This window comes from Mixophyes fleayi, chromosome 10 (assembly GCF_038048845.1).
Source record: "Mixophyes fleayi isolate aMixFle1 chromosome 10, aMixFle1.hap1, whole genome shotgun sequence".
NCBI classification, from domain to species: domain Eukaryota; kingdom Metazoa; phylum Chordata; class Amphibia; order Anura; family Limnodynastidae; genus Mixophyes; species Mixophyes fleayi.
Window position 1 is genome coordinate 55,299,701 of NC_134411.1, and position 13,938 is coordinate 55,313,638.

Genomic DNA, 13,938 nt, shown 5'->3' on the forward strand with positions numbered 1-13,938 from the left:
AAAATTGACCCCTGTATTTGGCTAAAAGGAGGTCATTAGTAACTTTGGCCTTGGAGTGGGTCAAGGAGGAAGTTAATTTATAGGTGACTAGCGAAGAGGTTGCAGACAATCACTTAGGGGAGAATTAATAGTGTAGTTGTTTTGGCTTAATCGACAATGTCATGTTTGGAAAAACTAAAACAGTGCTTCACCACAAGAACCTCATACCAATTTTCAAGCGTGCTGGAGGCGTGATGATTTGAGGTTGTTTCAGCCACAGTATATGGATGATTCACAATCACCGAGTCCACTATAAACTCCTGTTCATTCCAAAGTAATAAATGGGGCCATCTGTCTGACAACTGTAGCTTGAGTGAAATTGGAGCATACAGCAGTACAATGATCCTAAAAACAACACCAAATCTACAACAGTATAGATAAAAAAGAATTTGTAATGGCCAAAATAATGACCAATGAAATTCTGTGTGAACTCCTAAAGAGGGCTATGTATGAATGAATACCCTCACACTTCAATAAGATGAAATTATCTAGCAGAGGAATGGGGGGGGGGGGGGGATCTCTCAAAAATCTCTCCAAATAATGTAATAGCATTATTTATACAGAAGATAATTATTTAAAGTTTTTGCAGCTAAAGAAGGTTCTATGATGTACGGAATCATTGGATGTACTTACCTTTCCACATATGACTTCAGGTTCTCTTATTTTTTGTTCAATTTACAATAACAAAGTAAGGCAAACTGTGTTAAAATTAGAAGTGACAGTATGGAAAAACCAAAGAGAACGGAAATTGACAGTGTTACACTGAGAGCAGTAGGAGAAGCGGTGGTATGGCATACTATATATATATATCTACTATATAAATGCCTAGTGGCGTGTGTGGGGAAAAAAAACCAAGCTGCAGCGCCACCTGCTGGGCAGAGTTATACACTGACCTATATATTTCTTGAAGGAGAAGTGACAGTTGGGAGTGGTCGGTAGTTGTCGGGGGTGACAGTGGGAGTTTTTAACACCTTAAGTAGCTTGATGAAGGATGTGGCAATGAAGATAAAGGATGAGGTGATGGAGAAAAATGATGAGGTGGTGACATGTGGACAAAACCACGTTAAAAAAGAACACTTACGTCGGGAAGTAACGCAAGTAAGTAAGTCCCCTGAGGAGGCCTGGGCTAGGCCCAAATGCATGACAAGAACCTTTTTAACACCTTAAGTAGCTTGATTTGACTAGAATGCATGAGTATCATGCACGGGTTAACATATATATATATATATATATATATATATATATATATATATATATATATATATATATATATATATATATATATATATATATATATATACATATACACATATACATATACACACACACACACACACACACACTAGAGATGCTCACTGACCCCCGTGTTTTGCTTTTTGTTTTTGTTTTGGATCTGGATTACCGTTGTGTTTTGGTTTTGGCTTTGGTTTTGCCAAACCGCCCTTGCGTGTTTTGGTTTTGTTTGGTTTTGTTTTGCAATTTTGTTTAAAAATCAATGTTTTTGGGCATAAAATAACCAAATTTAGTGCTCCACATATTTTTTACATAAGTAATGTAATTGTAAAGCTAATAAATTATGAAAAAAACTGTTTAATTCCAGGTAGGCCGTCATTAATTCTACACACAAACCAGATTGTCTTCCTCTCCATCTATGTATATTGGCAATGCAGCCATCATCTTTGGGTGTATATTACACCCTACACTTATAGTTAAATATCTAAAGAAATGGACAAAGGCAGTTTGGTTTCTATCTCTCTAGGCCCCCCTCCACTTGTAGAAAATACTAAAAAATTCAGCCGTTTTAGACTGTACAATATAAATTGAAATGGACAAAGCCAGTTTGGGGTCAGTCTGTGTATGACACCCTACCCTTATTGAGAAATTGCCAAAACAGCAGCCTTTGATGACTGTACATGATATAGAAATGCCCCAAGTCCCTTTCCTATTTGGGGGTAGATTGCACCTTACACTTATACTTATAAGTATACTTATTTTTTGTGTGTGTGTTTTTTTCCCTGATTTAAAAAGACTATGTACTTTTACATAGGCTTTACCAGATGACGTACATGGAAGACTACCATCAGGACTGGTGCCAGCACCTGCTTGCTGATTCTGCTCATATGTGGACTGCTTTGTTTCGATTTTAATGAGCTCAAACCACTTGTAGTGCAAAATATTGTATTAGATACTGCTGAAAATTGTGACTTTTGACAGCCAGAAAAATTAGGGTTTCACACTGGGGAATATGGGACACCCCAAAGCACTTGTAGTGCAAAATATTGTATTAGATAGATACTGCTGACAAATATGTCTTTTGACAGCCAGAAAATATATCCTCCTCTCTTCCTGCTCTAACAATTGCTAATAGAATTGGAATTAATAATAGAATTGAATAGATTAGAAATGAAATAATTATACAAAGAATAAGGTGTTCAATTATTGCTCTGTCCCTGCTCTGTCCCTGCTCTAATACAGCCTGTGACCTAACCCTGCTCTCTCCCTGTGTCAAATGGCGATGGATTGCTGTGGAGGCGGGTATTTGTGCTTTTCCAATCTTGCGAGAACCGAGCTCTGAAATACGAATACGTCACAATGACGTTTTGCTTCGATTTCGAATCCGAATGGGCGGGAGAGTACCGAGTGGCTCGGTACTCGGATAAGCAAAGTTCGGGTGGGTTCGGATCTCTGGGAACCGAGCCCATCCATCTCTAATATATATATATATATATATATATATATATATATATATATATATATATATATATATATATATACACATACACATATACACACACACACACACACATAAACACACACACACACACGAAGTTTGTGGTTCCGATAGAGGATGGGTTTTTCGGTCTCATCCAACCTCTGCGACAGCACGCCACCCAAACCTACTCCAGAGCCATCCGTTTGGAGATATAATCTCCTGCTGAAATCTGGTGCTTGGAGTACTGGTGCCGAACATAAAGCCACCCAAAGATCCCGCTAGGTGCCCTCCGCTGCTTCCGACCAGACCAGCTTGTCTGGACAAGCCTTTTTTTAGGAGCTCTGTAAGTGGAGCAGACTTAGTGGCAAAATTAGCCATAAACCGGTGATAGTAGCCCACTAGAGCCAAAAAAGGTTCTCAGCTGGGTCTTCCGCACAGGCTTGGGCCAATCTCTGACGGCCTTTACTTTATTCTCTTGGGGTTTCACCTGACCCTGTCCCACAGCATACCCCAAGTATTTGGCCTCATGCATAGCCAATGCGCATTTTTCCGGATTGGCGGTTAGACCCGCCTCCCTAAGGGAGGATAATACTGCCTCCACTTTGGATAGATGTGTCTCCCAGTCCTGGGAGTAGATGATTATATCATCAAGTATGCAGCTGCATACTCCTGGTGTGGTTTTAGGAGACGATTCATGGGTCTCTGGAAGGTGGCGGGAGCACCATGTAACCTGAAAGGCAGAAATTTATACTGGAACAACCCATCTGGGGTTGAAAAGGCTGTCTTAAGCTTTGCAGATGATGTTAGGTGACTTTGCCAGTAGCCTTTGGTTAGATCTAATGTTGTGAGGTACCAACTATTGGCTAAGGTTTCTCCTAATTCATCAATGCGATGTATCACATATGTATCAAAACGAGAGACTTCATTTACTTTCCTAAAATCATTGCAAAAACAAATAGTCCCGTTTGGCTTCGCTACTAATACAATGGGGCTATTCCAGTTGCTATTGGATTCTTCAATGACATCAAGGTCCAACATTTTTTTAATCTCCTGGTTCACCGCTACATGTCTAGCTTCAGGAATGCGGTATGGTCTTACTCTCACCACCACCCCTGGAGGTGTAACTATGTCATGTTCTATGAGCGTGGTACGGCCTGGCACCTCAGAAAACATGTCAAGGTTCTTCTGAACCATTTCCTCAGTCTGTCGTCTTCGCCATGGGGACAGATCGTCCCTTATGGGAACTTTGTTTTCCTGCACAACTGCGTTTACCAACGCGGCTTGTGGCTCCTCCCTATCATGCCAAGGTTTCAGCAGGTTGACATGATATGTCTAAATAGGTTTTCTCCTGCCTTCCTGCCTGACTTTATAATTAACAAGCCCCACAGCCTCAATCACCTCATATGGCCCCTGCCAATTGGTGAAGAGCTTACTCTCTTGTGTGGGTACCAGGACCAGAACTTTGTCACCTAGTTGGAAAGCCCTAACTACAGCTGACTTATCGTAGTTTCTTTTTTGTCTCGCCTGTGCCTCATGCATATGTTGTTGTACCAAAGGGGTGATCTTCCCCCAACCAGTAGTCATACATCTGGGACACAAACTGGATCACATTGGGTTCTTTTGGACTCTGTTGCTCCCAGCCCTCCTTGAGAACATACAAAATGCCCCTTGACTGCCTGCCATACAACAATTTGATGGGGCTGAACCAGGTAGATGCTTGAGGCACTTCCCTCACTGCGATCATTAAATAGCACACCCCAGTCCCGTTTTTCCTGCGCCACTGCCTTCCTCACCATGGGCCTGAGTCATTAAGGAGAGCAAAGCATAAAAAAGGATTAACTTTGCAACTAGGCAAAACCATGTTGCAATGGAGGGGGAGGTACATTTAAAATGTGGGGACATATTTATAGTTAGGATAGGGCATGTCCTAGATTAACTTTAAATTTTAGTGTAATAATAAAGCTATCAAGTATTTGTGTGCTAGATTAAAAAACAGCCAGTATTTAGCTGATGTGTTAAATAATAAACTAATTTGCACCCCTTGCATTGTAACATGGTTTGTCCCAGAAAACATTTACTCCTTTTTTGCCTTAATGACTCAGGTTCCATATGTTTAAGTGTCCTATTAAAACGTTCCACTAACCCATCAGTCTGCGGGTGATATACGGATATGTGTAATGTTTCTACTTTTATCAACCGGCATAGCTCATTAGACGGGACTTAAAAAGGGAGTACCCTGATCCGTCAAGATTTCTTTAGGGATACCCGTCCTGGTACAATACAGAAGGAGTTCTTTTGCTATTGTACTGGATTTTATATTGCGCAAAGGTATAGCCTCGGGATACCTGGTGGCATAGTCCACTATGAACAACACACACTGAGGGCCGCGGGCCGACTTCTCTAATGGACCTTGCAAATCCATACCAATGCACTCAAACGGGGTCTGCACCACAGGGATGGGAACTAGCGGGCCCGATAGTCTGGCTTCGGACATGTTCTCTGACATACTGGACATGTCCGGCAAAACCTTTTTATTGCTTCGTACACTCCTGGCCATTAGAACCTGAGTAATATCCGCTCCCGTGTTTTATCTTCCCCAAGTGCCCCCCACACAGATGTGTATGTACAGCATTGAGAACAAGTGATGTATGGATTTACGGCACTAACAATTGCTCTACAGTTCTACCCCGTACATTAGCAACTCTATAAAACAGATCATTCTTTCCCATATAATAGGCAATACCTTTTGCAGGCTTGTTATCCTTCTCAACCCCATTAATCTCAACCACATTCTTATAGACATTAGCTAAGGCAACATCTCCAAGTTGGTCTCGGCCAAAGTCTCTTCATGGAAACAAGTTAGACAATCCTGCCCAGTCCTCATTGGGAGACGTAGCCCCTTCACCCGAGGTCTCGCCAACGAACGATGCCAGGGTCTGGTTCCATGTTGGTACTTGTGCAGCTCTTCTTTGTCTATGCTCCCACCTCTTAGGAGGTGTATTTTCCTGAATTGTCTGGTTCAGGTTTTGTAGTACATCCTGGCATTTCCAATTTTCTGTTCCCTCAAGCTCCTCCATCAAGGCTGGACTTTCGGCCGGTGTTTCAATTGCCGACGTGTCCGGCTGGATTCGCTCTTGGAGGATCTGCTTGAACAGCGGAAAGTCGCTGTCCAGGATTAAAGGGTATGGCAGTTTTGGGGCAACGGCCGCTACCACTGTTACGGTCTGTCCATTCACAGTAATAGGCAACAGAGTCCTGTCATATTCCTCGGCAGTCCCACGGACACAGATTACCTTTACTTTGGGCAGATTATTCATCAGTTTCTCCGGTAATATGGAACTGGAAACCAAGGACAGTTCACTACCCGAATCTACCAGAGCCAGCACCAGATGTTTATTCACAAGCGCAGTCACGCAGAACAAGCAGGACTTCCCAGTAACCTGACTCATTGTACAGCAGCTCGGATTGCTTGGTTGTGTGTGTGCGCTAGTAAACAATCCATAGGCTCTACTGACGTTGGGCACTGAGCCCTCAATTGTCCAGGCTCTTTGCACTTGAAGCAGATTGGACTTAATGCAGGTTTGGCTGCCTTTTTATCATGCAATCTCTCCTCACCAACATCCGGTCCACTGTTCCATATGCCAGATTTTGTCCGAGGCACAAACTTTGGAGCGGGCAATGAAGGTTTGGGTATATGCTGTAAGGCGCTGTATCTCTCTATTACAGCAGCCCATTCTTCATATGACTGCAGTGCCCACCTTTGGAGCCCTCGCTCCATACCCCGGGTACAATGGTCAATGGCCAGAATTTCGATCATTCTGCCAGCAGTGTTCTTTTCTGGCTGTAACCACTTCTTTAGTGTTCTACCAAGTTCAACAAGCTGAGCCCGAACCAGTAAATCTTTGGAGAACCTCCAGTCATGATATTGTTGGGCCTCCCCTGCTCTGGTGACTCCAACCCTCGCTAAGATGGCAGTTTTCAGCCGCTGATAATCACCAGCCTGGTCTTCATCTAGGTCTATATAGGTTCGCTGTGCTTCTCCTGAAAGATAGGGATCCAGGTATTCGGACCAAGACCCAGGTGGCCACTTGTCTTGGGTGGTGGCACGCTCAAAGGCTATTAGATATGCCTCCACGTCATCATCAGAAGTTCATTTCTGTAGCGTGGCGAAAGCTGGAGCCTCTCTATCTCGTCTCCCCTAAATGATCCCCTCACGGAGAAGTCGGGTATTTTCCTCCTGCACTGCTGCCACATTCACTCGGGTTCTTAAAATGTCTTCCATTACCACAGGAGTTTGTGGTGGGAAATTAAACCTAGCTTTTCTCAGCATTCAGGAAAACAATAAAAGTTTCTGGACCACACCCAATTCACAACTGAGTGACCCACAAGGTGTGGTACTACAAGTACCAGAAAAATAAATTTGTTTTTGTTTGTTTTTAAACCCCCTTTTTTTCAGCTGACATGTGCTTTAAAACCTTCAATGGTAAATAGCAAACAAACCAGAAAAACATGTTTGTTTGTTTTTTTGGACCACACCCAACTCACAGTTTGAACCTTTGAAAAGTGTGGCATTACAATGACCAGCAGTGTTTAACTTCTGCTTCCTTTTGCAACCAAACAGCTGCTAATCAGTTCCCAGTACAAGGTCTGTCTCTTCACAGCAACACAATGGAAACATAGCATTACAACAGTTTTATATATTATAGTGGTTTTAACAGACTCCACTCACCACCCTTGCGTCTGGAGGCTAGGAGGACGGCCCTGTTTTAGCTGTCCTACAGATCTCGAGATGACACCACATGTGAGAAAGTACAGCATTCACAGGAATCGGACACAGATATGCTGAACCATTTAACTGTTTAATAGCAGTTGTCAGGATGGTAAACAGCTCCAGCAATGGTACAGCAGTCATCCAGAAACAGTAACACAAAAATCCCCACCACCTACATCTGGCTAGACATAACTTCCCTGTCTGCAAACCGGCCACTTACTGGCATCGGTGGTCCCACCCACACATACAGACAGTGCCTTTATCCTCCACTCCAGCACTACAACAAATCACAGCAAAACAAACCGATTACACCCATGTGGAACACCTGTGTGTGTAGGTGCTAAAAGGGGAACCTAGGGAAAACTTAACCCTGTCTGCAGCCTGCTGCTGCAGACTAACTGTGCTCCTACCTGTTCTCTTATAAGGAAATTGTGGCAAATATCCCTCTTTGCCACAATAAATATTTATATGTATAGATATATTAGATATATATATTATATATATTAGACCAGCTTAGGGGTACCGTCTCCTGGGGTAGACAGCTGCACTTCACATGCAATCAGCCAAATACATCACAGCAGTCCAGTGATTTGGATTTACATAGCCGCTGCTAGTTTTATTTACTAGCATCAAAAAACAAAACAAACAAAATCCTTGCCTGTGTGGCTTCTAACTAATACACAGGAACACATCTCTAAAGTGAGGGACCTGGTGTCCCACAGACATACAAAACAGAACTTACTAATCACAATTTGCAGTATCTCTCAGGAGTCATTTGACCTTGCCTCCAAGTATTAAGGGTCTGATTGAGCTGCCTTGCAGCCTTTTACCAGCACCATGCAGGTGCAACACCTGATTACCAACACTGATGCAGGTAATTTGGAATACCAGGAATAGATCTTATGCATGGAGTCCGCCCTTATTTTTCCATTCCAACCCCAGGGACCCTTATACCAGCTTTTCCTAAAACTGAAAATAAACTTTGAGAAAGTTTTCCTTAACCCAATAATCTTCCTGGGGTTTAAAAACATCGAAGATAGAAGCCTGTATGATACACATCTACCTTTAATAACTTTCCCAGCGCTTATATTGCATTCTCTCCCCCCTTGTTTGACCTGTGGAGTGAACACTAGTAGTCCCCAAACAATAAACTCTGGACAATGCATCTGCGTTGACCAGTTGGCTTACTGGCCTATGCTCTGTCAAAAAATACCTGTTTTTTTCTACCATCGGTTTCTTTATTCTCAATTTAATGGAGATTGATTCATGATCAGCTTAAATTTCATGCCCAATATACAATACCTTAGCATTTCCAAATGCCTATTTAATTACCGGTGCCTCTTTTTGAATAATGACAAAATTTCTCTCATGTACATTTAATTTTCTGCTTAAATAGAAAAGTGCACAATGCTACTTTTAATGCCTGAAAAACGTTTTCTGCTTCAGGACGCCACTTAATTATAACTGAATTCTTACCATTAGAAAGGTCAGTCAATGGAACAGCAATGGTGGCAAAATTGGGAATAAACCTTCTATAATACCCAGCAATTCCCAGGAAAGTTATCACTTACTTCTTGTTTAAATGTCTTGGCCATTTTTCTATTGCCCCAATTTTATTAAGTTGAGACTTTAACGGATCTCTGCCTATGGTGTACCCCAAGTAACACTTTTGGGTTGGTCGTTAACCCTGACCAACGAATGGAGTCCAACACTGCTTGTACCCTGGGTAAGAGACACAGTCTAGACTATGGATGGAGGACTATATCAAAGTAAGCCACAGCATATTGTCTATGGGGCCTTAGAATTTTATTCATTATTCTCTGAAATGTGAGGAGTTTGAAGCCCCAAATTTATAAATAATCTGGCCACTCAAGCAGAGCAGAGGTGAGAACTCAAGGTCTTGTGAGCATTCCCGATCTCAGGACATCCCTAGCTCACTTCGAAAGCCCTGTGACATTTGAGAGATCAATCTGTCCTTATGGACAGCTAAATTCCAAAGGTGGGGTATGAGAGCTATGTGGAAAAAGGTTTAAAATCTTCTGCCTTAAACAATAACGTGTCCATTTTCATGAGGGGGGGTCTATCAAGACTGAAATGTCCCATATTTCTCAATTGTGTTCACTCACACACCAGGGGGTAAATGTATCCTACTCCGGTTTCTTCAACTCGTGGGAGTTCGGCAAGATGACAGCTAAAATCTAAAGCGGCGCTGCCTTGTAATGGGAAACTTGCCTTTACAAGGCAGCGCCGCTTTAAATTTTAGCTGTCATCTCGCCAAACTCCCGCGAGTTGAAGAAACCCGAGTATGATACATTTAACCCCAGGTCTTAACTAGTAAGTAATGACTGATTTTATGTCCTATTTTATTTTCTGAAATTATTGGTGCAATATATTGTATGTCTTGTTATTATTTTAATTTTTGTAGCCAAGCCTTGGAACCATTTTTCAGAATAAAATTAATCTAGTGTGTTCTCCGTGATTCTTTATGAACTTATGAACCACAGGAAGGCTTATGCTACATGTATATATGATTTAAGTGTGAAACATTAATAAGTGGTTCTGGTGAACTTAAGGACACCATAATAAATCCTTCATGGTGGCAGTAAAGGTGTATTTATAGCTAAGTGACTAAGGTGACGCCAGTCACGGCCAGCTATTCAGATTGCTGTATCTGGGACAGAGCTTTTGGCTTTGTGTGTCGAAAGAGGACTTGTTGTCATCCCCGGCGGGGACCGAGAGAAACTGATTCAAGCACTTATGGAGGCTGATCAGAAGCCAAGTGTCGGAGGTGGCAGGGGAGAAAACCTCTCTTCTTCAGGAGAGCAGTCAGCACTGGATAACAAATACCTCTGTTGAACCAAGTGAGGAGTCTACCCTGGAAAGTTACCTTCACACTGCTCACAAACAGATGAAGGATGCAGATTCAGTGACATCACTATGGCTGATTCAGCAACTCCAAGAGGTTTCAGAACACAGAGCAGACCGTGAGGCTGCAGAGCGTCAAGCCGAACGCGAACACCAGCTGGAATTAACCAGGCTCAACAGTCAGTCAGCGGACCGAGGTCCGGGTAGGAAAAAGCCCAGGCACAACCAATTTCCTGTGTTGGAAAAGGACGGCCACCTTGATACGTTCCTGAGGGGATTTGAAAGGACTTGCTGACAGTTTGAACTGGAATCCAGTGAGTGGGTCAGCTATTTAACCCACGGAATGAAAGGGAAAGCTTTGGAAATGTTTGCAGACCTTCCCCTAGAACTGGACGGCGTTGTTACTTCGTTTCAACATAACTCCTGAGGCTTAGCGGTGGAAATTCCGAGACTCAAGGCGCAGTCCCTCTGATACCTATGCCGGACTGTTAGCACAATTATCATCCATGATGCATCAATGGATTGAGTGATTGCAGATACTGGACTGATAAGCTAAAGGATCTTATTTTCCAGGAGCAGTTTCTCAAACTGTGCCCAGTTGAGATGAGGTAATGGGTTGTGGATCGTGATCCTAAGACAGCACAAGTGGCTGCTAGCCGGGTCGACAGGTAAACAGTTACCAGGGCTCCTGTAACGAAGAAGGGTTGGGGAGTACCAGCAGAAAGTACGTGGAAAGAGGCAACCTGCAGGATCACCCCATAGCTCCCCTGAGCTCCCCGTCAACCAAACCAGCAGTTACTGCTCCTTTTGGGGGTGCAGGGGGAAAACCTGTTGTGGCAACTGGCCGCAGGTGATGAAATGGGACACATAAGTGTCAATTGGCCCAGAAAGAAGAAACCAACTCCTTCTCCTGTGGGGGGCCCAGCAGGAAAGCCAGTGCCGGCCGTCCTGTGTGCAGGAGGACCCCGAGAACACTCCAGAGACAATCAGCAAGCGGTTAAGGTAGGACATCAATTCGCACTTGGGTTGTTAGACTCTGGCACAGACCTAACTCTTGTACATCCAGCTCTAGTGAGCCAAGAGAACATTATTCCCAGGAAGACTATTGTTGTGCGAGGAGTGGGGGGTCCTACATTCTGCAGTACTAGCCAGAGTGTACCTAGATTGGGGATCTGGCAGAGGAATACGAGACGTTGGGGTACTAGATAATCTGCCTGCTACGGTACTGTTGGGGACTGATTTGGGGAGGGTGCACACTGCTTATATAAATGAAAGTGATGTAATTTCTGATGCACTGGTGCAAACTAACCTTAATCTTTCCCAGGTAAACTCTGCTGACCAGCATAAAATAAGTGTAATTAATATAACTTAATGTGCTGCTGAGAATACTCATGCAGAATTGCAGGTACCTGTGATGCAGAAGGAGGGCTTATGTGCCAATGTGTTTGATGATAATGCTCTTGTTGGAGAGACTAACACTTTAAATCCCCTGGGTTGTGAATTTGATCAGGGCAAAATTTGTGAGATTGTGTCTAAATGTGATACCATGTCTGCTAATGTTTTAGGTAGTCAGATCGATTTGTATCCAATGTTTTAGCAGTAGTGACCTGGATAGCAGCACAGAGGAGCTGTACATTAACCCCTGAAAGAGTGGAGGGATGTTCACTAGAAACTAATCCCCCTCCCTCACTGTAGAAGCTGCAAATTCAGGCAGTGATTTTAAGCAATCTGAACAGCAGGCCATGACTCTTCCTAGTAACTGTCATAAGTTTTTAGAACTAGCAGGAGAGGTCTTTACCTATAGTAGCCGCCTTTCCCGTAGAGTTGGACACACTCACAAATATTCAGATGCCCCAAGGACTTAACTCAATGTAGTAAAAGCTTATGAGCTGTAGTATGGTGATAGGAGGCAGAGAATCAGGTGACTCAGTAAACGGATAACCAGGGTCAGGCCAGAGGTCGCGGGTCAGCAGCGACCATCACAAACAGGCCAATAGGTCAGGGCTGGCAGCAAATAAGGATATCGCAGAAGAATGACCAAGAGGTCAGGGGGAAACAGCAATCAAGCAGGGTCCAGAAAACAAATCAAGGGTCACAACAAGAATCAGAGGTTTCACAGCACAGAGAGGATAGCTATTGCAGAGCAAAAACACTATAGCTGTAAGGGAGACTAAGCCCTCCCTGCCTTTTAAACTGATAGGGACCAATCAAAAATAGATCCAAGAGCACGCTCCCCGCGTTCACTCAGGAGGCAGGAATAATTTAATTACAGCCGCGCCCGATTGCCTGTTTTGGCAGGGACGGGAAGAACCAGAAGTTACATTGCTACAATCTGGATACATTTTTTTTGTCTGTATAATATGTCTAATGCGCTTGCTTCTCCCAGTGGCATGGCAGGTTACATTTATTTTGCAGCTTCTGCAATGTTCTACATGTGGTCGCTGAATGTCAAAAATGCCCTGAAAAATCCCTCACACACATATATAAAATAAAGAAAGTAGTGAGCTGATCATCTGCTATTATCAGATTCCTTTTGCAGGAAAAAATAATATACATACACACCACTCTGCTCACCCTGCCACTTTGTGGCAGAAAATACATGGAAATAGATAGATTCTTATAAAAGGGATCTGTTAATATCAGATGGTCTGCTCTATTTTCATTTGCAATGTAATATATATTTACACACACACACGCAAACACATTACCGCAGCTGTGAAATCTGCAAATCATATTGTCTTTCAGAGAGTTCTTAAGTGTACATTTTCTTATAATGGAAATGCATTAACCCTGAATTGTTCTTAAACTGGCCCTGGCCAATTCTTTCATTTACTTATCCCTGAATTTAAACTTCTCTCTGCTCTTACCCCTGGACATTAGGATGCCTAGTGAATGTTGTGAGAACCTACTTGTTGCTGCTGTCATTCAGGGATCTATTCTGACATCTAACTTACGGCAAATAAGAGAGGTTAGTGTTAATGACACTAAAAGTAAAACAAAACCCTTGTATCTTTCTTGTTTTATGTTTGCATGGTAAGTATAAAAACATCATACTTAGATGCCAATCTCATTCAGTTTAGAGAGTTAGACACAAGCTTTTTCAGGTAAAAAATGTGCACATATATTTCCGTCAGATATTCAAAGCATTTATATGACAGCATAACAATAAAAAGTGGAAAATACATGTAAATAAAAAAAAGCTAATGATCAAAAGAAACTTACTTTTGTGATCGCTCTGTAGATCTGTATCTCGCCAACTCAGACAAGTTATGCAAAATCAACTCACCTGTTTTACAAGCTTACTGCTCACACCTTTCAGGAAGGGGAAATTAAAGTCAATTAACAAGGAAATATGATACTGCCACATGTGTATGTTTGGTACATTTCAAAGTTAATAGTTCACTTTAATACCACATTTAAATTTGTATTATTAGTAGTAAAAGCCAAAAATGAAAATGGTGTTTAACTTTATTCGCATATAAAATACTATCAACATCTACCAATTATTTAATTTGGGCTAAAATTACAGGGGAAAAAAAAAAGAAGAAAA

The 13,938-nt window shown here is 42.5% G+C and overlaps 1 protein-coding gene across 1 annotated transcript in view; it reads right to left on the reverse strand.

Annotated features, from left to right (window-relative positions):
• The window catches only part of B4GALNT2 (beta-1,4-N-acetyl-galactosaminyltransferase 2 (SID blood group)), a 210,543-nt gene extending 196,863 nt beyond the window's left edge, over nt 1-13,680 (reverse strand). Inside the window, exon 1 of the mRNA XM_075188797.1 lies at nt 13,611-13,680. The gene's annotated coding sequence lies outside the window, so the exon portion shown is untranslated. The remainder of the gene's footprint in view (nt 1-13,610) is intronic.
• Nucleotides 13,681-13,938: the final 258 nt, after the last annotated feature.